Source organism: Camelus bactrianus, chromosome 3 (genome assembly GCF_048773025.1).
Source record: "Camelus bactrianus isolate YW-2024 breed Bactrian camel chromosome 3, ASM4877302v1, whole genome shotgun sequence".
In the NCBI taxonomy this organism is placed as follows: Eukaryota; Metazoa; Chordata; class Mammalia; order Artiodactyla; family Camelidae; genus Camelus; species Camelus bactrianus.
In genome coordinates this window covers 40,265,758-40,287,789 of record NC_133541.1, presented here as the reverse complement: position 1 = coordinate 40,287,789, position 22,032 = coordinate 40,265,758, and the positions used below count along the sequence as shown (strand labels likewise).

Genomic DNA, 22,032 nt, shown 5'->3' with positions numbered 1-22,032 from the left:
TATTTCTAAAAAGATTTAAGGGAATACAGACAACATCATTTAGATTATGATCCCCTAAATTGTACCGCCTTGGCCCAAAATAATCTAGCTGGTCAATTTTAGATGCCATCAAAGAGGAGACGCTGAATCATTGCCTTTGTATGGTCACCTCTAAAAGTAAGGAGGGGAGGGTCCCATATAGAGTAAGTTCAGCCTCTGCATCAGTTAGATGCCCGGCTTGTAAATAAAAAGCTCTTTTAGACTTCCAAGCTTCAGTCAGAGGAAAGCTGTATTCTATAGCTAGATACTACCCTAACATCACCAAGTCCTCCCACTAACTTGTGGTCAGGAGAAGGTGCGGACAGCAAAATGTGGGAGGTTCACCCAACACGCCCTCAAGCCTGGGAAGACAGGATTAACTGAGGAGTGACTGGGGAATCGTCTCTAAGTAGGGGTGCCATGTCTAGAACACAGCATTTGTGCATAGAAATTGTGTGTTAGGTCTCACAGATGCAGTCAGGTCAGTTCCACCTCTAACTAGTACCTCATGAACTGGCTGAGCAGCCATCACCACATCTCCTTTTATGGGCTGGCATTTCACACACCATTCATTTAATGTTAGATATTTTTAATTGAAGCAATGAAAAAAAAACAACTTTGCTGACGTCTGACTCAGAGAAAAAGAATGGAAAGCTAAGAATAAGACACAGCTCCAGCTGAAAGAAATCTGAATACCCTCCGTGCTTTTTCTTCTCCACCTTCATGTCTGAAACCAGGCTGAAAGCTCTCTGCTGTTCAATGAACCGAGTAGTACTATCGACTGCAATTGCTGTCCAGGTGACATGAGTTCACAAGATAAAGACAAAAGCGGTCTAATTCACTGTTCCAGGAAAATGAGAGTGCTCATCTGGTTGAGAGGAGGAAGACACTAACAATTACATTCTAGAAAGTTCTATGGCCATGAACATCTATCTGTGATGTTCTTTTTAAAATTTATTTTTTATTGAAAGAAAGATTCTTTACATTCTATAGTGCACTACAATTTTCAAAAGGTTCACCCAGATGATTTCATATAATCCCTTAATAACCCCTTTCCCCCCTATACCCTTCAATTGCCCTTCCCTCCTTTTCTTTCCCCACAGGTAACCACTGGTTTGTTCTCTGTATCTTTGAGACTGCTTCTTTTCTGTTTTATTCACTAGTTTGTTGTATTTTTTAGATTCCACGTGTAAGTAATATCATACAGTATTTGTCTTTCTCTCTCTGATTTATTTCACTTAGCATAATACCCCCCAAGTTCATCCATGTTGCTGCAAATGGCAGAATTACATTCTTTTTATGGCTGAGTAACATTCCGTTGTGTTGGGGTGTGTATGTGTGTGTACACATATATATATATATGAAATACACCTCAACATAATAAAGGTCATATATGACAAACCCACAGCTAACCTCATATTCAATGGTGAAAAACTGAAAGTATTTCCTCTAAGACCAGGAATAAGACAAGGATGTCCACTCTCACCACTTTTACTCAACACAGTTTTGGAAGTCCTAGCCACAACAATCAGAGGAGAAATAAGGAATCCAAACTGGAAAGGAAGAAGTAAAGCTGTCATTGTTTACAGGTGTCATGATACTATACATAGAAAATCCTAAAGACACTGCCTGAAAACTACTAGAGCTCATCAGTGAATTCAGTAAAGTTGCAGGATACAAAATTAATATACAGAAATCTGTTGCATTTCTGTACACTAACAATGAAGTATCAGAAAGAGAAATAACAGAAACAATCTCATTTACCATTGCATCAAACAGAATAAAATACCTAGAAGTAAACCTGTCTGAGGAGGTAAAAGATCTATATTTGAAAAACTATGACACTGATGAAAGAAGTTGAAGCTGACAAACAGATGGAAAGATACTGTGTTCTTAGACTGGAAAGAATTAATATTGTTAAAATGAACATACTACCCAAGGCAATCTACAGATTCAGTGCAATCCCTATCAAAATTCCAATGGCATTTTTCACAGAACTAGAACAAATAATTTAAAAATTTGCATGGAAACACAAATGATCCTGAATAGCCAAAACATCCTGAAAAAGAATAGAGAAAGAGGAATCATGCTCCCTGACTTCAGACTATATCACAAAACTAGAGTTATCAAAAGAGTATGGTATTGGCACAAAAACAGACACATAGATCAATGGAACAGGACAGAAAGTCCAGAAATAAACCCATACACTTACAGTCAATTAATCTACAACAAAGGAGACAAGAGCATACAATGAAGAAAAGAGTCCTTTCAATAAGTGGTACTGGGAACACTGGACAACTACACATAAAAGACTGAAATTAGAACATTCTCTAACACCATATACAAAAATAAACTCAAAATGGATTAAAGACCTAAATGTAAAACCAGATACTATAAAACTTCCTAGAGGAAAACATAGGCAGAACACTATTTGACATAAATCGCAGCACTCTTTTCTTGGATCAGTCTCCTGGAGTCATTGAAATAAAAGCAAAAATAAACAAATGGGACCTAATTAAACTAAAAAGTTTTTTGCATAGCAAAGGAAACCATAACCAAAAGGAAAAGACAACCTATAGAACGGGAGAAAGTATTTGCAAACAATGCGACCGACTCGGGACTAATTTCCAAAATGTACAAACAGCTAATAAAGGTCAATATCAAAAAAAAAAAAACCCTATTAAAAATGGGCAGAAAAGCTAAGTAGACATTTTTCCAAAGAGGACATACAGATGGCCAACAGGCATATGAAAAGATGCTCAACAGCGCTAATCATCAGGGAAATGTCTGTGATTCTTGACTGAACTCTTCCTAAGGAAACGTGCCAGGGAGCTGCCATCCTTCCACGTCAGGCCTGGCCCTAGGGCTTGCGTGAGCCCACAGCAAGCCCACACCGGGACTGCAGGCCAGATGCTCACACGCGGAGCTGCCTGAGCGGAAATAGTCAGCCTGAGCCTGACAGGCAAAGATGGCTTCTCACATTTACCCTTGGTGCTTCCTGGATCGAAACCTCAGACTCTTTTGGCCTCATTAATAATGAAGAGGGAAAGAGAGGCTGTTCTGCTGAGAAGCTGGATGGTGCTGATGAGTTTTATTTTTACACTTCAGGATTTCTTTTTCCTCCGTCATTCAGGAAAGCTATTAGATAACTCCGGAAGATGTCAACGCAAACCTCCTCCCTGTCTCCTGATACTAGATATGGGCAGTTTGAAATAGGCTCCAAGGGATCAACCCCGGGCAGGGGGCCAAGTTTCCACCCATAACCATGTGATGGCCGGGGGGCAGTGCAGAGGAGAGGAGGGGGCAGTGTGCCTGCAGCGGGGGAGGGGGTGCTGGGAGCAGAGAAATGAGCTCCCATTAGGACTCTAGCTTAGCAGCTCCGCAGCTCATGGATCTGCAACGCGAAAAGCCTAAATCCCATTTTGAAAGTCAGTGCAGACCCCCTCACCATATGCATTCTAGATTCTGTGATTTAAAGCCTTGTAATTTACAGAATAACTGTCCCCTAAAATCAGCATGAGGAACTGCAGATTGGGAAGCTGATGAAAACCAGGTGATAGAAGCCTCTGGCATGTTAAAATGCTTTGGTAAATTGCTTGAAATATCCCAGAGGCCAAAATATTCTTAACGCCCAGTGCCTTGTCAGCACATGCAGGACACTCACCTTAGTCGGGGATTTTTACGTTTTCTTTCCGAAGAAGGTCAGAGGGTCCTGAGGGTGTGTGAGTGACGTCTGTTTCAGCACTGTTATGTGAGGTTTCGTTACTGTGGTCCACATTTAACGTATCTAAAACCACAAACATTTCTTAATGACATTGAGCTGCTGTATAAATAAGGCACAAAACAACAAGAACAGAAATCTTTTTTCCCGTCCAGGACTACTTCTCTTCCATCACATCCTGCTGATGGGGTCTGAACACCAGAGCTCTGTGCTTCACCCCGACCCAATGACCTACATACTGCACACTCAGCCATCCAGGCTTCTGCAGGCGGCAGGTACGTTTCAGCGTCTCTCAATGGGAACGCTGTTGGCATTTTGGGGGAGGGAGAAGCAGGGGAGGGGAGAGCTGGGTTTGGGCTTGCAGAGGGCTGTCTCTTGCAATGAAGAATGAGTAGTATGTCTGTCCCCCTCCTCCACATTCAATGCCAGCGAATCCTTCCCCAGTACATATTTCCAGATGGCCCCTTGGGAAAGAGCAATGCGGTTAAGAAACTCTATGTAAAAAGAAGTAAGTGAGTAATAGAAACTCAAGTCTCTTACGTAGCTCAGTATGAAGAGTTGAAGAGCTAGGACACCATGTGATCATTCTGCACGTGAGCATCTTCCAAAGAGGCATTATTCCAAGCCCAGGAGTTTTGCATTCCATAGTTTCCCACAAATGATCTTATTTGTGGTCTCAGAGAAAAAAAGACTCAAGAGGATGAGCAGAGAGAGGTGGAGATACGAGAACATTCAGACCAGAGACTGGGGTGTGTCCCTGGCTCCACAAACGTCTCACAAGACCTTCTGGACTTTCTCCTCTTGAATTCCATAGGCATGTCCACAGCCTTAAAATAAATCTCCTCCCCACCCCCGCTTTGTTTTTTGGTTTAAGCTAATTTAAGGTGTTTCAGTTATTTCTAACCAGAAAAAATTAACTCAGAACTTATACTTGACAGAATAATTTTTAATGCGTGATACTCATAAAACAAGCCATAAACACAGAAGGTCATTGAGGAAATGTCATACATATTGTGCCCAGGTTTGCCTGGAAGTCTTGGTTGACACAGCTGCTCCCCTTTCCTGTCCAATGTCCCAGTTTGACAATAAATTATATGGTCACCTGAGCCAGAGGATACAAAGTGGACAACTAAATTTTGATGAAGAAAGTTGACCTTACCAGAGGGAGGACTTCAGATACAAAGAAGAGGAACTTTCTTTGTCCCCAAGAATCTCCTTTAGCTGTCAATGCACCTGGGCATGGTTCAAGATGAAATATAGCTGGCCCCGAAACAGTCAGGCTGTGGATAAATTAAAAAAGGGAGAGAACAGGGTTACCCTATTCTGGTTTTCATCCCTGACAAACTCAGATATTAAAATCTGTTCCTGTGATCCATGGAAGTAACTGCTTCTGGTTTGGCAAATGTTTTAGGTTTATAATCTCTTAAGAGGATTATTGTCTCATCAGAGTGCTCAGATAACCCCATCTAATTTGAGTCCTTTCTAATTGCAAGGGGAACAAAGCAGCAAATGGATTCTCTTATGAGAGAGCAATGGTAATTTCCAGGAGGTAGTGAAGGTCTTGGTGAAAGTCCAGGGGCCACACTGAAGCAGCACTTGGCAAAAGCCATGGTACCTCCGGCATTGACCAGCAGGTTGTTTCCCATTTGAGGTCCCTGTTGCTGGGGTAGTGGCCCTATCATACAGAGTCCGAAGTCAGAAATTGCTTTTTAATCTTATTTCATTAATTTTGAATATGTGGCTAGTATTTTGAACACCTAATATCTGATCCTTTTTCTTGTAGTAATTCATTTTATCAGCAAGACTTTATCTAGTGAGTCTTGTGGTTGTGCTCAACATTGGCGCCACGTTGCTCTGATCAAAGAGACCCTTTGACTTTCTGTTCAGTTTTACTCCTTTTAGCAAAAGGGCTTTTCTACGTGTGTGTGTGAGAGATTTTTCTGTTTTACATTTACATGTCTAGGAAGAGGAAGAAGAAAATAAACTTTGGACTGCTTTCTTCCATTTTAATCTTTGGTAGAAGGGCAATATGTAAATAAGTTTATTAAATAATAGGAATAAGATTAACATAAACTGTGTTGTAAATTGCTTGCCATGAGTTTCTGGATACCCCTGTGATGGTTAATTTTTTGTGTCAACTTGGCTGGGCTAAGGGATGTCCAGATACCTGAAAAATATTGCATCTGGGTGTGTCTGTGAGGTTGTTTCTGGAAGAGATTATTGTGTAAGTTGGGGAACTGAGGAAAGCAGATGGCCCTCCCCACTGTGAGTGGGCATCGGCCAATTTCCTGGTGGCCCTAATAGAACAAAAATGGGAGGAAGGATGAAGTTTCTCTCTGTTTGAGCTGGGGCATCCATCTCCTGCCCTCAGACACTGGCATCCCTGGCTCTGGGTAAATCTCCTCTTGTGTATATCTACCTCTAACCAGTTGGTTCAGTTACTTTGGGAAGACTTGACTAATACAACCTGTCAAGGAACTCCTACTTACTTAATTTTTCTTTTGAGCTTTGCATCTTCACAAATAGTAGGACTTCAGTTCTTGACTATTAAGGATCCTTTCTGTTATCTGTGAATTTAATCTTCTGTCTTTCACATCTGAATTCACAGGCTATGCGTTTTTTGGCTACATTCAGTACCTTCTCTACTGTCTTTACCATCTCATTCCCTCCCTCCCATCCAATCCCATTTCCCCTTTGGGCTTTGCTAGATTTACAGATCCAGTGCATTGTAATGGATTCACCTATAGAAGGTGCTAAAATAGATCAGTACATTAATCACATCTGAGGCCACTCTCTACCAAGGCTGGAATTCACCTGCTCTTCTTTTCTCAACCCGTTATGTCTGGCTGCTTTCTCCATCGTAGCCTCAAATGATCTGCCAAGAAAGTAAATGGAAATACTGCTATCCAAAGCATAAATCAGCTCTAACACTAATGTGCTGGCCATGCAGACTTGCCCCATTGGAATACAGATCTCATCACATGGTCATGTTCTTTTTTTTCTTCTTCTAGTTTTATTGAACTACAGTTGACATACAGCCCGGTATAAATTTAAGCATAATGATTTGATTTACATACATAATAAAGTGAGTACCACAATAAGTTTAGTGAACATCCATCATCTCATAAAGACACAAAATTAAAGAAATAGAAGAAAAAAATTTTCCTCCTGATGAGAGCTCCTAGGATTGACTCTTTTAACAACTTTCATATATAACATACAGCAGTGGTAATTATATTTATCATGTTGTACAGCACATCCCTAGTACTTTTTTGTCTTACAGCTGCAAATTTGTACCTTTTGACTGCCTTCCTCCAATTTCCCCTCCCCACACCTCTGGTAACCACAAATCTGACTTCTTTTTTGATGAGTTTGTTTCTCTGTTTTTGAAGTATAATTGACCTACCACACTATGTTACCTTCTAGTACACAACGTAGTAATTTATTATTTCTATACATTTCAAACTGTTCACCACATAAGTCTAGTTATGATATGTCTACATGGTCAAATCCTTAAGAGAGGTAAAGTCTAAATATTACTTGGTAAAAACCAATTCTAAAAAGTCTCAAAATTCAAACTCAGATCTCCTTTTAATGAGTTGGAAGTCTAAAGTCCAAAGTTCTTAAGGTAATGTCCAAAAACCAGCTTCAAAATTTCTTATTCTGCTTAGTTTTGTCAAAACTCCAGTGCTTTCTGAGTGATGGAGAAAAAAGAGAAAGGCTCTGTAATTTTAGTCTTGTTAGGTTGTTGGTCAGTCACTGCTAGTTGTACAGAATCCATGACCTGTGAACTTAAATGCACAGAGGAGAAATGTTTTTGGCATTAGGTGTTGCCTGGTGTTAGAGAGAAAATCTGTCTGTGTATACCATCCACTCTGAAGGTGGCATGTGAGACATCGCTGTCTTCTTTCAGAGTTTAGAAATATGCAGTAGAGGCAGCCCCAACCACCGCTTCTCATTTGACTTGCCCTTGCCCATTCAGCGTAAAAAGAATCTCTTAATTGTCATTTTTGCCTGTGAGTCACATGTCCCTATTTCCTCTCTGATCCTCCAACTCCCACCCTGTGTGGAACGAGATGAGGACTTTGTCTAGTTTCCTGGCCTTTACTATCTCTTGTAGAACAGACACTTTCTATGCTTCGCTAAATATAGTTAATGCTTCCTCTCGGCAGGTTCTGCATCCGCAGTTGGCTGAGTCCACAGAGGTGGAAACCGCAGGCAGGGGGGACCCCCTGTAAGGGGCCTGAGCATCTGGGAATTTTGGTACCCGTGAGGGTTCCTGAAACCAATCCCTTGCAGATACCGAGGGAAGACTGTCTTTTTTCCATGCCGTCTTACTGCGAAATTGCTTAGGTCTGAACACCTGCCCCTGTTAGGGAGTCTTCCTTCTCCCCATATTTGTTGTTTTTGAGGAATCACATTCAGCAGACTCCTGAACAAAGCTGCTATTGATGCTTCTAAAGTGTGTGTCCCGGAGGCTCAGAGACCAGCCACGCCTCTGCTGGCTGCACCTCCAGACACCATCCCTCTCTGCTTTTGGGGGTTCTAGACCTTGGAGAGCTTTTCCTCTGCGGCAGTTTTGCCTCAGTCCTGGCTGTGCCTCTAGTGTCTTACCTTCCCTTCCCTGCTGCTCCTCTTCTTTGGGGAAGGTTTAATTAACCTCTAACAGTTGACTCTGCTTCTCAGGCTAGTCCCCTCCTTTCTCAAATTGTTTGCTGGAATTAAGAAAGTGCCTTCCTTTCACATTTTCTTCGCCTTCTGGCCCAGATATTTGTTCTCAGTCACACTCCTCTGGATTTTGTATTGGAGGGTGTCCCATAATGAAAAATATCAAATCAATCGATGAATGGAGAAACGTTCACTTACCTGTGTTTCGCTTGTCAGTAACAAGAAAGGGACAATGGGTAACCCCCTAAACAGAAGACCGTCAGATGCACTGTGCCAAGTGTAAGAAACCGGACTCAAAAGGTGACATACCGTACGATTCCATTTATGTGGAAATCTGGAGAATTCGTGTACAGACATTCTGGTAAAGGCAGAACTGTTGGGACAGAAAACAGACCAGTGGTTTCCAGGGCCTGAGGGTAAAGGTAGGGGTTGACTACAAAGAGGTGAGGGAGGATTTTGGAACAAATGAAATTTTTCTGTATATTCACTGTGGTGATAGTTACACAACTTAGGTGTTTGTCAAAACTCCTAGAATTGCACGGTAAAAAAAAAAGTCTAAATTTTATTGTAGGTAAATATCTTAATTTTTTAAATGGGGAAAGTATGTACACGTATCTGTCTTGACACAGCATCTGACGTAGTCGGGTACTCAGTAAATGTTGAACAGCATCTTTATTTTTTAAAGGGTTAAATGACATGAACATCTGAAACGGAAGCTCAGCTTTCATTTTGGGTAGGTTACTGACACTTTTCCTAGCAGCCCAATTGAGATGATGCTAGCTCTTCCAGGGCGTTTAAAAAAATAAAGTTGGGAATGGTTGATTTAAAGTCTCCGTGACCTTTGGACAGCCTTCATTTGGGGCAGGTATTTAATTTGCCCTTGATTTATGTTGAGCTGGAAGGAGTCCAGCTCTTCTCAATTTGTGTGGGAAGGACGATGCTTAAAGGGGCTTAAGTCCCAAACTGTGGCTGACAGAGCACTTTGAATACCGATTTGAGGAAAAGTGAAAAGGTGAAAATAAAGTAATGAGTTTTCCCCAAAACTAGATCTGTTCAACTCGAAAGACAGGCCTTTATTCTGACTTCACGGGCTTTCTTCTTTTTCTGGTACTCGCATGACTTTTATTTATAAAACAGTGGCTGGGGGGGATAATTTTTTTTAACATTTTGTTGCCTTTAAACATCATAAAAGAGTCTGCAATGATATTTCAATCATTCTTCTTTCTCTCTCTATTTCTTTGTCTCTGTCTCTCTTTCTGTCTTTCTCATCTATCTTTACCAGTCAGTGAAATCCAAGAATCTGTCTGGTAAATACCGGTTGAGATCAGAGTTGAGGGTGTTGTGTGCGGGGTCTTGAACCTGGCCATGCCCAACTAGCCTGCCTGTGGCCCTGGCTTCCATTCCTCACTGTCCCCTGTCTCTGCCCAGGCTCTTGTGCTCAGCCAACCTCAGCAAAGGCAGCAGCCTACTGCGTCTCAGAAATGTTTCAAAAATTCAGGAGGCATTTTCTAAGTTCTAAGGACTTGCTCAGAAGTGTTGGATTTAAATGAGCAAAATCTAGGCTGGGCGGGTCACACGTTTCCCCATGTGAAGGGCGGAATTCACAGCTCTTCGTTTGCTTTGCTGTCTCACCCTGTCTGCCTGGAGAACAAACACGACGGTCCTGGTTCCATCCGGGCTGCGTTTGGATCAGGCCTTTGCCCCGGGGCTCAGGCGGCTTCCCACTGTGGTCAGTACTCCCACAGATGCCGCTGCCCTCGGTTTGTAGACGTCATCTGCCATGGAGAGGTTCTTCCGGGAGCCTGTAAGAACATGCCTTTTAAAGGCATTCTCTGAGCTGAGTAGCCTTCCAGTGATTCCACTCATGGCCCCGTTTGTTTTTGCAACCCGACTGAGATTTCCCAGGCTACCGTTTTGTGCAGCAGGCTCCGGGAGCCCAGCACCCAGACTCAGAGGTGGTAAGCAACGCTCACTGACTGCCCTTTGGCCAGCATTTTAGGATCAATCTAAATTTGTCCTGACACATTAGAATACCTTACACTCATTAAGCGTTTATACAATGCTTTGCATATGTGGTTTTCTTGGCTGATATTTTTATTAACCATTCCTCATAATAAGCCCATAAAACCAGTGGTTCTTTGCCTGGGAGGCCATAATTTCCTCTCCCTTCTCCCATCTTCTTGTCTCCCAATCTTTGAGTCATGGCGTGGAGATAAAAGGCTGGCCTCCTTGCCTTGAGGTGAGACTAACTTTGTGGTGCAAAGACTTTGCAAAGGATCAGACTCAAGTTTATCTCCGGCTGAAACCATATCTGGCTGAGTTTTCCCCCAGACTATTCTGCTTCTCTCACTCTCCTTATCCTGGCAGCATCCCCCAGTCAGTGATTTGAGCAAGAATCTCTTTCTCAGGCTCTGCTTCTAGGAAACCCAGTCAAGACTGGCCTGACCCCAGCATTGCCACAAACAGTATGGATACGGGAACGTCCAGCTGCCTTCAAGGTCATTTGTCAAGAACACCGCCCACTAGGGGTACTCCAGTGGGTTTTTTTTTTTCTTGTTTGCGTGGCAACAAACCAAGCCAGCCTCATCTTCTTACTGGGGAGAAAGCTGGCCACAGCATTCCTGGTTCTATTTCTGAAAGATGGGAAGAAACATTGTTGAGATTCAGTAAAGCACACTGCACATTGTAATGCTGGATATTTGGGGACACAAAGGTAAGAATGGTACTGAAGAGGGTATACATTTCCTGTGCTACTGGGATCAGTGACCACAAACTTTGTAGCATAAAATAAATGCATTCTGTCTCAGTTTTGGAGTCCAGATGTCCAAACCCAGTACCACTAGGGTGAAATCAAGACATCTGCAGGAGGGCGACGTTCCCCCGGAGGCTCCAGGGGAGAGTCTGTTCCTTACTTCTCCCAGCTTCTGGGAACAGCCAACATTTCTTGGTTTGTGGCTGCATCACCTTGATCTCTGCCGCTGTGGTCAGGCTGTCTTCTCTTCCATCTGTGCCGGATCTCTGTCCGCCTCCCAGTTACAAGGATGTATGTGTTGCATTTAGGGCCCACCCGATAAACCAGGATCATCTCCTCATCTCAAACCCTTAACTTTGTCTCATGTGGCATGATCTTGTTTCCATATAAAGTCACATTCACAGAGTCCAGGGGTTGGAATATGGTATCTTAGAGGCGCACTGTTTTCCTTCCTAACCCAAGGAGACAATTGCAGCGCTACTCTGCACCCTGTGCTCCTTCACAATAAGCCTCCATCACCAAAGGGGGTCCCAAAGCCTCTTCTTCACATGTTTTGTACTCACCACAATACATACTATGGAGAATACAGAGACGTGAAATCACAGCCCTTGCTCTCAAGGATCTGGCCATCTGTTTCAGGAGAAGTACCCTATGCTCAAAGTAACGTGATATCTGACCACAGACACTGGTTCCTTGTAGGCCTTATATTCCAAGAAGAGGTAGAGGAAGCTGGGGGGCTGCAGTGGTGAAGGGAGGCTTTTGAGAGGAGTAAGACTTGAGCCAAGTCTTAACCTTTTGTTGAATTTGGCCAGGCAGAGGGGAAGAGGGTTGTCTCCATTTGTTCAGGCTGCTATGACAAAATACCACAGACTGGGTGGCTTATAAACAACAAAAATTTATTTCTCACGGTTCTGGAGGCTGGGAAGTGCAAGATCATGGCACCAGCACAGTTGGGTGAGGGTTATTGTTCAGACTGCAGACTTACCGTATCCCCACATGGGTAGAAGGGGCTGGGGAGCCCTGTGGAGTCTCTTTTACTAGAGCAGTAATCCCGTGCACGGGGGCGCGACTCTCATGCCCGGTGTGATGACCCTCTAACCATCATATTGGGCATTAGGGTTCTAACATGTGAATTTTGGAGAGAGACAAACATTCAGCCCAAAGCAAGAGTTCAACTTATTTTCTCATTAGGTTTTTACAATTTCCTTTTAAGATTGTGTCTTTCCAACATTTTTGGCCCAGCTCATATTAAGAAATACATTTTAAATCATGACCTAGTATATAGAATGTATTTATGAAATAAAGGTTTCATAAGACAGTATTTAGTTCTTACAATGAGTTCCAATTTTTTATACTGTTCTGTTCTATTCCTTCCATTTCATTACATTCTATTTTGTTAAAAAATGCTGGTTAAATCTCACTAGCTCACTAAATTAAATCTTCAATTAAATCATAGTCATTACAGTGGATTAAGACAGATATTTGGAAAATACCACTTTAATTCCAATACTCTCTATCATGATTTCTGACCATATTGGTTATTAGTTATCTATTGCTGCACATGACAAATTATCCCCAAACTTAGTGGCTTAAAACAATACCCATTTATGATCTCAGAGCTTCTGAGGGTCAGGAATCTAGGCATTGATTAGTTAGGTGTGTCGCCTCAAGGTTCCCTCATGAGGTGGTGAGAGGTCTAACAGGATGTAGAAGAGGATGAGTTTGAGAACTCAAGGCCCTTTCTGTAGCATCACCCCATCAGGGAACAATAGCTCTGTTCTTCTTTACCCTGCTTTGTTGCCATGGTGATCTCCACACTCACAGCCTGAGACAATTGTGTTGAGACTCACCGAAGACGCTCTCCTCTTGATAAACCTCTAGAGAGATTTCAATGACAGTGCTCACCAATGATGCAGGCTGCATTCAGATTATGGCACTAAAGCCTTTGAACGTCAGCAGGAGCTGTCATGGAGTGACCAGAAACAACAACAAAAAAGGAATTTTATAAAGAAATTCTTTTTTTCTGAACATGGAGTTGAGAGAACGTTCTATCCTTTCTTTCTGTCTTCACTGTAATCTTACCTCTGAGGTTCCGGAAGAAATCGGCCCTGAGCTTCCAGGTTGGGGATGGATTGAGTGGAAAAGAGGGCTGAGGCATGAACTAAATGAATATTTCTTTCTTTTTCTGTTTCTCAGAATTGTAACCAGGGAGGGTGGGATGGGGTGGCTGGAGATGGTGTCTTTTATCTGAGAGGTCCTTCCTTCTCTCTGCATGCTAAGGCATAGCAATACAGAATCAAATTGATCTGTAAGTTCAAAAAAGGAGACTGAAAAGGCCAAAGAATGATTCTGGATACCTTGAAATTAATGATGAAATTATTTAAAATAAAATAAAATATTTTGGATTGCTTAAAAGTAATAATATACCCTTACCTTTTTATTCTTTGTTTTCAGTAACTGCTGACCATTTTTAGTGAGGGGTCTCTGGAATGCAAGGGTCTTGCCTCAAAGAGATGTTAATAGAACTTCTACTCAGGAATAAGTTCTTGAAAGGACTTGAATTTTTCTTTCAGGGCGAGCATTCCTGCCTGCTTTCCTTCTCCCCTCCCTCCAGTCTTTTCTTCCTTTCTTCCTGTGTTGTGGTTCATGAAGCCTTTGAGCTCTTTGGATGATATGGATCAGGAAGTGGAGACCGTGTTGCCAACGGGACTCTCAGCTGATAGCTGGGTTTTGGGGAAACTCACGGAGATCTGAATCATCAGGCTCCTCTTTACCAAGAGGCTGGTAAAGCCTGACCTCACAAAGCCCTCAGGGGGGCAGGATGCTGCTGGAACCCCCTACCCCACACCTGCCAGCACCCCAGCGGCAGGACGCAACATCTCTCCGCTGGCGCCCCTCCTTCCCTATGATTCTGCCGCCCTTGGCTTCTGGTTATCTTTGTGTCTCCTTGCTTTTCCCCTCACTGCTGACTCTCCCAACATGTTCCACTTCCATTCTGAGGCCAGGTCTAATCGGCCACCTAATTATCATCATCTCTCTTTTCACAGAGCTCTTGGTGTACGATCACATCACAGGTCCCAGCCAATCTGGGAACTGGTCATTTCTGTGTCAGAGAGGGTCACGGGGCCAGAATGCTGCCGATCCTCCTGGAATTATTGCCTGGCGGCTCCTTTCCTCAGTGGGGTGGTTTTTTCCCCAGTGGGACCGGGAGGTCTCATGTAATTACTCTCTGCCATGAACACTCTTTTCAAATGAAACACCCATGGTTTCCACCGTGTCTTCTCCCACATGTTTTAATCTGACATAAGAATGATCGCTCATTTACTTTGTGACACTCCCTTGAAGGAAATATTCAAGTGGGTTAGGCAAGACTATTTCTTTACTCACAAAGGAAAGCTATTACAAGTAAGAGAATGTCAATGGATTTTAGAAAGTGTCGGTGAAACTTCCGCTAATCTCGCCCTAGATTGCCAGTTGCATTTAGCTGGTCTCTTCCTCGGTGTGTGAATGGACATTGGACAAGAGACTGACGAGCTTATGCATGGACACCACCACTCTCTGTTCAGTCAATCAGGTCCGCCAAACAATCCATCCAAAATGGATTAAATTATAATGACCTCCAACTGTGGATGAAGCTCTTTCCTTACAGGTGTTTCTCATCCCAAGTCAGTTTGCTCCCACCTTCCTTGCACCCCTGGCCGGGAGGCAGCGCAGCACGGAAGAGGCAGAGCAGGCAGAGCAGGCAGGTGAGGAGTGCATGGCTGGCTTGGGTCTTGTTTCTGTACTTCTCCAGGCATGACGGCTTCCATGGCTTGCTCGGGATTGGGAAGGATACCATTTGGGAAAACATGCTTTCCTTTGGAAAATGACTGATAGGGGGAATTATAATATTTGAAAAGTCAGCCATTTTGAGAGACTTAGCAGAGTTTCCTCCTTGACCTAGTTTCAAGTCCTCTGCTGTGTTGCCAAGTTCAGCCGTTAAGATTTAGGTTGCTATTACAGGCCTTCAGTTTAATTTGCTCCAGAGACCAACATCCCAGCATCTAGTCCACGGCAAGTGACAGACCTCAATGGCTCAAGCTGGCCTCAGTGTAACCAGTAGACCACTTGTCACTAAGGCAGCCAGCTTGGAGCCCTGCATTTTAAATGTGAGCTCATCTTTATACAGTGAGAGAGAGGGTAGATTTCTGTGAACTTGTGTTCTACACCTCTATTTATACATCCACATGTTTTTTGCTTCCCTTTAAGATAACAGAAACCTGCAGCTAAAGCCACAAGTTGCGTAAATGACCTCATTTAAATTGCTTGCTTCTTCCTCTCCTTCAAGATTGTATTTAAAGAGTTAAAAAAAAATTGGGACAGGAGGAGATGCAGGTGGAAATTTCAGATCTGCAGTTGAAAACACAAAACAGTGTAAAAGCATCTGGGCAGAGAACTGACTGGGAGAAACACATGATGGCCAAATGCCTGAGAACATCTTCTGAATCATTTTATATTGACTTCTGTTTCTGAGTTCTGGTTTAAAAGTCACCATCATCTGCATGAGGTAGAAGCATCTTACAGTGCAGAGTCTCAGGTCCAAGTCTGCATTTTCACAAGTTTCCCAGGTGATTCTTAGGCACTTTAAAGTTTGAGAAGCACTGGCCTCAGTACTTTGTCATTGTCACAACAACCTGGTCGCTTTCATTCTAATTGAATCATTTTTTAATCCAATCCAGTTGCTCCCTGCTCAGTGGTCTGCAGGTCTCCCCTGTTGCCTGGCAACTTGAGCCCAAGTTTTCAGCGTGGCCACAAAGGCTGGGCACAGTATCTACCACCTGTGTTTCAAACCTTGCCTCTCATTGCTCCTTTGTATACACATTACCTCCAACCAGACTAGGATACTGCCTCCAGCAGTGAACGTGTGTGCCTGGCCACACTCACATGTGACGTGCCTTTTCTAACGCTGCTCTTTTCCTTTCCTCTGTGTGTGCCAACGTCCTGTTAAGTCTACAAGGGCCGTATGAAACCGTCTATCCTTTGTGAAGCCTTTCCACAAACAGACGGGGTTCCTCTCTCTCTTTGAACTCCTGTTAACACTTGGTTTATAGCTCTTTTATGGTCTTCTAATCATGTTTTGTTTTACTCACAGAATGCTCATCTGAGCTGTTTCTTCCTCTCCCAGCCCTGCTCCATATTGTAAGATCTTTGTAACGGTGACCACATCTTAACTCATAACTGTCTTTCCTTCGTTGGAGAAATGTCTGTTTAGGTCTTCTCCCCAACTTTTGATTAGGTTGTTTGGGGATTTTTTGGTGGTGGTACTGTTTCTGAGTTGTATGAACTATTTGTATTTCTGTAAGTTAAGCCCTTGCCAGTCACATCGTTTGTAAATATTTTCTCCTACTCCATAGATTGTCTTTTCATTTTGTGTATGGTTTCTATGCTGTGCAAAAGCTTGTAAGTTTAATTAGGTCCCACTTGTTTATTTTTGCTTTTATCTCTGTTGCCATGGCAGACTGACCTAGGAAAACATTGCTATGAGTTGTGTCAGAATGTTTTACCCATGTTCTTTCCTAGGAGATTTATGGTGTCCTATCTTATGCTAACGTGGGTATAGAGGGAACATTTCTCAACATCATAAAAGCTATTTATGACAAACCCACAACCAACATAATACCCATAGGTGAAAAGTTGAATACTTCCTGTTAATCTGGAACAAGACAGGTACACCCCCTCTCACAGCTTCTATTCAACATAGAATTGGAAGTCCTGGCCACAGCAATCAGATAGGAAAATAAACAAAGGGATCCAAATCGGAAGGGAAGAGGTAAAATTGTTACTACATGCAGAGGACATTATACTATATATAGAAAGCGCTAAAGATTCCACAGGAGAACTACTAGAGCTGATAAACAAATTCAGCAAGCTGGCAGGTTACGAGAGTGACATATAGAAATCTGTTGCATTTCTATACATTAACAATGAACTATCAGAAAAGAAAAGTGAAAAATAACCCCTTTTAAAATTGCATAAAAAAATAAAATACTCAGGATTTATCCCCTTGAGCAGGTAATTTGAACTCTCTAAGCCTCAATTTTTCACATAATAAAATGGGACACAGGACATTTATCATGGTGCCTAGTACACAGAAAACACTTAATAAACAGTAACTATTCTGATAATTTCAAAAATAATCATGAAAATTGTGATTGAATTAATAGGACCATCTATTTTATTATTCTAAGATCTTAAGATGATACCTAACTTGCAGTGTTCAATGCTTGTCTTCTATGGAACATAGTAGGGGGAGGGCATAGCTCAAGTGGTAGAGTGCATGCTTAGCATCCACAAGGTCCTGGGTTCAATCCCTAGTACCTCCTCTAAAATAAACAAATAAAACTAATTACCTACCCCCTAAGAAAAAAAAAAACAAAAAATCCACACACAAAAAAAGAACACATGGCATATAGTAGTGGACAGATCTGAGCCCACATGAGGCGCTTCTTACGTGCAGTTGGATAGAGTTTTCCCCATTGACTCAGTCATAGAAAAATATTTTTCCTCTTCTTTTCTCTCACACCATATATAAATTCCCTTGAATAATTTATTATCTTTAAATCAAATTGTACACAGAATAGCACCTATAGTTTCCAGCTACTTAAAAGTAAGAAAGAGCCATGTGGAATAAAGTAAATATAGAAAATTTATTGTTATCCTGAACACTGACAAATACTGAAGGTAGAGGGGGAAAATAACTCAGTTATGACGTTATCAACATCACCGTTTTCCACTAGTGATACTGCCTTGGTGATGGAGGAACCAGTCAGCAGAGCAAAACCTTTTTCTAGCTTGCTTGGCTTATTCTGTCACCTGTCATGTTGGGAGAAGCAGCAAGTTGACAGCTCAGCAGTTTTAACACAGAAATCTTAAGTTGATGGATTTTTGCTTTCTTGAAAACATCTGTCATTGACTAGCCCTTCTTTCTCTGACATCACAATTTTCAAAATAATTTGTCTTTCCTTTCCTTTCCATCCTCCAACTTTGCTCGTTCTCTCTGGCCTCAGATCTTTGTTAAATGAAATCATCTTCTCATCGTTCACGTTTGTTATTTTCTTATTAGATTTCCAACTCTTTAAGTGTATTATTTAATACTTCCCATGACATCAGTGACTTCACTGCCCCTTTGGACTTTCTTCAATTTGTCTCTTCTGTTAAAGTACATGACCCTGAAAAGAGGATTTTAGACCTTTGTTTGCTGACAGTTCTTACCAAGAAGTGCTTCACATTATGCATGTCATTGGAGAGGCCTAGAAATTTGTAGGGGGAAAAAATGAAGCCAGTGTGACCCTACTGAGTCAAAAAGAAAGGATTAGAACATTCTTTGGGGCTCTAGAAACCTGTTTTATCTCCTGCCTGCTGTCTTACTCTTCCATTGGTAACAGTGCCTCACTTTCCTTTGCGGTGGCCCCTCTCCCTCTCTCAGGCTATGTGATCAGGTGGGCCTGACCTCCTCCCCTCTCTAGAGGTTGGCGCATGGCCCAGACCTGGCCAGTGAGGCCCCCAGCCAGAGCTCTCTCTGCACCCATGTGCAAGGAGTTTCTCCAGCTCAGGTGGCTAAGCCAGTAAGACGTAAGCTGGAACTGCTGCTGTCTGTCCTGGTCACCAGGGGAGAGCTCACCTTTGGATGAAGCCATAGAGAGAGAGGCAACGCTGAGATGGACTGGGAGTGACTAAGGCCTTATGACCCACTAGGCTCAAAATCAGTTTTTCGTTACCTGAGAGATTGAAATTCCTAGCGTAAGCCAGTTTGTATTCCTGTCGCTGTGAGCTGAACTAGTCCTGTCTGATATAAGTAGCTTTGATTCATTCTTAACTATCCATGGCATGGAAAGTTAAGGAGGAAACGGGGTGCTTCTGAATTTCCCACGTGGGTTAATCACGTAGGAACCCTAGGAGAGTCTGGCTTTGCCCTGTTTACACAGACTTGTGAGCAGTTGAAAGCAGTGGTAAAAGCAATAGCTTTTGGAACAAAGAATACTTGACTTCAAATTCTCTTTCTGCTGCAGTCTCATAGGACTGGAGGAGTCATAGTGGCGACTTCACCACGGAGTCCTATCTACCGCCACTGAGATCACAGACGGCGCGCTCTGTAGACACACTTGACTCTCACAGCCAAACACCCGAATCCAGCCGTGTCACTCCCTTTTTAAAACCCCTAAACAGCTACTCATTGTCCGAAGTTCTAAATAAAGCTCTTCCCCCTGAGCCAGATAGCCCGCTGATGGCCACTGAAAGACAGAGACTTTGTGCACATTGCATAAAGGTATACGGGGAGAGGCTGAGTTACAAAAAGGCCCTTTCCTGGGTGGGTGCAGAAATTTTATGCTGCACCTAGGCAACACATCCTTCTGCCGCAGGGCCCACCTCACCTCCACGCGGCACTTTTGTCTCTTCTCTTAGACAGGGCGCAACCATCCTACCTTCTGGCCATGGAGGACTTCCTCCACCTCTTCAAAAGCCTAGCAACTTTCCTCATTCTGGCCCTCTTGTTGAAATCTGTTTTCTCATCGGCAAGCTTTCTCACGTCCTTGATACCTGGAGAACACCTACTTCGGAGGCAGGTGTGAGCGCTTCTCCTAGGACGCCTTCCCTGACCACGTCTAAGTGCCCCCTTAGCATCCTATACTTAGCCCTCCCATGACAGTCATCAAATATTATTTTTGTTGTGATTTCTTTGCTAAATCAGAGTCAGGAAGAACTGTGTACATGTATGAGGTGGGGGTGAGGGTGGGTTTGTGTGTTTATGGCCTGTAATATAATAATGGCCAAAAATCGATGAGTCTTTACTATGTATCTAGTGCAATGAAAATGCATTAGTTCGTTTAATCCTCAGAACAACTGTATGAGGTAGTACTGTCACTGTCCCTTTTACAGAGGAGGAAATGGAGACAGAAAGAGGAAGCCGCCCAGATCGCACAGGTGGCTGAAGGGAGAGCGGTTTGAGCCCGGACTGCTCGATGCACAGTGCTCCGAGGGGCCCCCAGGCTCTCACCGCAGGCTGTGGGCTGGGTGGAGGTTGGGTTGGTGCAGTGCGGTGGTGTAAGATTACCTTGCATTTTTCATCGGTCTTTACCTAATCCCATAGGACAGGATGGTGTACGCCAGTAACTACGATGTTTTCTAAGAAGGCATTGACTGTCAGTTGGCCCAAACTCCAGGGAATACCATCCACCTTGGTCAACCTCATCCAGCAAGACAGTTGCCATCTTTCCCTGAGAACTTCCCCCACAGCCTGGTCACGGGGGGGGGGGGGGGCGCACGAAATTGGGCACAGGGTGCTCACTCTCCTGCAATGTCCTTTCATCTCTTCTTACATAGAAACAGAGGCCCTAGCTGGTCACATGGCCAGTGAAGGCCATATAGGTCAGCTTCCCTTGCAGCTTGGTGTGGCCAGGTAATCACTTTCTGGCCAACTGGATATGAGAGGAAGTGAGGCATGTAATGTCTAGGTTATGCCTCCATTGTCATGCAGGAAGAAGATATTAGAATAGATAGTATAAATTTTATCTAAACATAATTTTTATGGTTTAACTGATGTTTAATAGAGATTGATAGTAGTACATGTATTTTGATGAAGGGATGTGGGTGTGCATGATCAAAAGCTTATTATTTATATGGGTGAGAATTTTTTTTTATTTGGAGTCCACTGGGCTAAGTGACCTCTCATGATGCTTTCCAGTGATTTTTTTTAAACCAGATTTCTCATCAGAGCTAAGAGATGGGCAGAGAGCTTATTAGAGTGCCATCTGGTGGTAACTCCTTCAAACTGCAGTGTCAGTCGCATTGTCCTGGGGCTCTCGTATGTCGGCTGTAGGCAGGTCTCCCTTGCAGTCTGAGGAGAGGGTTCCAAGGAAGGAGCAGGTGAAACCCGTCTGGGCCAAGGAAACAAAAGTGTGGAGGAGGCATAGACACACAGGAGAGAGGACAGAGAGAAGAGGGAGGCAGGTGGATACAGAAAGACTACAATAAAAATCTGTACTTAAAAGACACAATGTGACTAAGACAGAAACATGTTGCCATAAGGATCATGCCCCCTGGGTTCTACTTACCCAGGTTCATCATCAAACACCAAGAGGCCAGGATGGAGGGCGCCTGAGCGCTCTTTCTCTGGGACCAGATGTCATCACAGAATAGAGAGACCTTAAAGCTAAACGTTTTTATCAACTCCCTGATTAAAAAAAAATTATCTTCCAAAAACAAACACTTGGTACCTATCCACAGAGAGCAGAGCCTGAAATCCTCTCCTCTGCCTGAGGAATGACGTGCTGTTTCCTGCTCTTGATCCTCCTCCTCCTTGACCCACCACCCCTCTGGGGGAGTTCTGGCCGCGAGAACGTTAGAACAGACAGCGTTTTTCCTGGCAGCGCAAGGTCACTGGCTGTAACGTCAGAGGAGGCTGCTCCTTGGGAAAATGGGACCGAACAATGACAATTACTTCCCCACAGATGCCCGTGTCCTTCATCTGCCCGCTGTGGAGGGAAACAGCAAAGATGACATTTGAATTGTCCTGGGATGAGGTGTCAGGACTGTCTGGTTTTGATGAGGATGCACTGGGGAACCAAGAGCGGATGGCTTCTCACTACAAGTGTCCCCTCCTCTTTATAGCACAGAGGGATAAAATAAGCCACGAAGAACAGGCGAAGGAATGCAGGCAGGGAAAGAAGGGAAGTTATGTCTGAGGGAGGAAGGGCAGGCAGGAGGGATCCGCACAGCAGGAGTTCCCTGTTTTCAGAGGCAGAGAATTTCATCAGAATAACAAGTAGGGGTGGGGAGGGCCCAGCAGAAACAGTCACCTTCAGAACAAAGAGAGAACAAAGATCTTAGGATGTCA

The 22,032-nt window shown here is 43.3% G+C and overlaps 1 long non-coding RNA gene across 1 annotated transcript in view; it reads left to right on the top strand.

The window, feature by feature from the left end:
- LOC123620041 (uncharacterized) overlaps positions 1-22,032 on the top strand; it is a 98,589-nt gene that overhangs the window by 18,973 nt on the left and 57,584 nt on the right. The window contains exon 2 of the long non-coding RNA XR_006728749.2: positions 3,895-4,014. This is a non-coding gene — a long non-coding RNA (uncharacterized LOC123620041). The remainder of the gene's footprint in view (positions 1-3,894; positions 4,015-22,032) is intronic.